Source organism: Elephantulus edwardii, unplaced genomic scaffold (assembly GCF_000299155.1).
Source record: "Elephantulus edwardii isolate Elephantulus edwardi_28Jun2011 unplaced genomic scaffold, EleEdw1.0 scaffold00083, whole genome shotgun sequence".
NCBI lineage: Eukaryota > Metazoa > Chordata > Mammalia > Macroscelidea > Macroscelididae > Elephantulus > Elephantulus edwardii.
This window is the reverse complement of record NW_006399833.1, coordinates 11510209-11512550: the sequence shown is the minus strand read 5'-3', so window position 1 is coordinate 11512550 and position 2342 is coordinate 11510209. Positions and strand designations below refer to the sequence as shown.

General features: G+C 43.1%; 1 pseudogene; it reads left to right on the top strand.

Moving 5' to 3' along the window:
- The first annotated feature begins 846 nt into the window (after positions 1 to 846).
- On the top strand, positions 847 to 1272 carry LOC102877142 (annotated as a pseudogene).
- The last annotated feature ends 1070 nt before the right edge of the window (positions 1273 to 2342 follow it).

Below are 2342 nucleotides of genomic sequence, written 5' to 3'. Positions count from 1 at the left end.
CCAAAGGTGGGTGATTTTTGTTGTTGTTTTATTTTCAGTATTTCTGAGGCCCTTAGGCCTGGTTTCAGTTTGTTTTTGTCAAACATTCTTCTAAGTGGTATAGCCCTGGTCTGTTCATTTGCTGTGCAGAGGTAACTTGTGGCTGCTGTGAAGCTGAACACTGTGACACTGATGTGTCAAATGCGAGAATGGTTACCTATGGTGGACAGTGTTTGGTGGAGCTCCCCGATTAAAACAAACTTGGAAACTGGAGTGACATCCACTTCCAAAATAGCTTGCCTCCAGAAACTCTATGAACTTGGAGAAAAGATTAAAGTTATACAAGTGTTCAGATCTTTCATTTATAGGGTCATTATGAGTCATCTACAACTTGACATCACTTAACAACAACAACCACTACCCTAATTTACAGTGTTTGCTATTTTTTGTGGTGCCAATTACGCCTATTGTGTGGTACCAACATATGCAATACTTTAAAAAGACCAATATACGTAACAGTTTTACTATATAGATGAAACCTCAGGAGTGTGTTGTTTTTGCTGTTAGATATCATTGGTTAAGTTCCAACTAATAGAAACTCAATGTACATCAGAATAAAACACACTTTAGTCTTAAAACATCCTCGTAATTGTTACTATGTTTGAGTCCAGTGTTACATCCACTGTATTAATTCATCTCAGGGAATGGTAGCTCAGAAGAATAGATTATAGAGCTAGAAGAGCCGCCGCGGTCTGGACGGTAGCGCATGCCCCGAGCTCTCTGCTTCCCTAGCCCGCCAGACCGAGGCAGCCGGAGCTCTACCCGCGGCCCCAGCAACAACACTTAGAACAGTCCAATAGAAGGGACATGGCCGGGTGGAACGCCTACATCAACAACCTCATGGCGACGGGACCTGTCAGGATGCGGCCATCGTGGGCTAGATATAAGGACTCGCCCTCCGTCTGGGCTGCTGTCCCCGGGAAAACCTTCGTTAACATCACGCCAGCTGAGGTTGGAGTTCTTGTTGGCAAAGACCGGTCAAGTTTTTTTGTGAATGGGCTGACACTTGGGGGCCAGAAATGTTCTGTGATCCGGGACTCACTGCTAGGGGATGGGGAATATACCATGGATCTTCGCACCAAGAGTACTGGCGGAGCACCTACCTTCAACCTTACTGTAACCATGACTGCCAAGACGCTAGTCCTGCTGATGGGCAAAGAAGGTGTCCATGGTGGTTTGATCAACAAGAAATGTTATGAAATGGCCTCTCACCTGCGGCATGCCCAGTACTGACCTCGTCTACCCCTTACCCCACCACTCCCCACTGCTTTTGCACCCCTATCCTTCCCGTACACATACAACATTTTTATTTTTTTTCTGAGCCATTACCCCACATCCTTTATTGCTGCCAAAACCATACGGGCGGGGGCAGGGCTGGATGGACAGATACCCCCCCCCAACCATACCTCTCCTGTGTGTGGTTCAAAACTTTTTGGTTTTGGGGTTTTTTTTCTGAATAAAAAAAAGATTTTACTAAAAAATAGATTATAGTAAAATAATTATGAAGTGGTGTTGTAAGTCTTGCCTTTGTTTTTATTTAGTTGAAAGTTGTTTTTGTTGTTGCTGTTGCATACCATTGAGTCAGAGCCAACCTATAGCTGACCCTCTAGTGGGTTTTCAGAGGAAGTTAATCACATGGGAGGAGATTGCCCATCCTTCTCCCACAGAGCATCTGATGGCCTCAAACCATGTGCCTTCAGGATTGCAGCACAGCTTCTTGTCACTAAGCCACCAGAGCTCCCTAGTTGAAAGTTGGTAGGATTTTTAATAACTGCTTAATAATCAGCTTGTAAAATTCCTGGAAACTTAACAACTTGCTCTCATATAGTAAGAACCATATGCAGCAAAGCACTAATTCTATCTCTGGAGATTATAATCACCATGGAAGCATAAGTAGAAACCAGTACACAAGTTGCAGAATTCCTTCTCAGCAAAAATCTTAGGCCTCCCTAAGAAATAAACATACACGAATGCATTTGGACCTTCTCTCTAGACCGAAAATAGTTTTCCTCAAAATTCTACCATTAAAAAAATCATTACTATAGATCCTGATGTCTTTTTTTATTTCTAAGAATCCTTTTAAAAAGTTGTTTCCTGGGAGCAGTGATACTTAAAGCCTGTTAATCAGCACATTGATAGACATTAGGCCGCTAAGTAAGAACACATCCCTGTGTCGTTATCTCATAGACTCTGCTTGGGGGAGGCAGTGAGGGTCAATATGGGAGAGGTGTGAAAACAAAGGAAAAGAGAAAGACTTAAAAAAAACCCTTTCTCTTTGGTGGCCAGGTTGTTCTTGGATGACT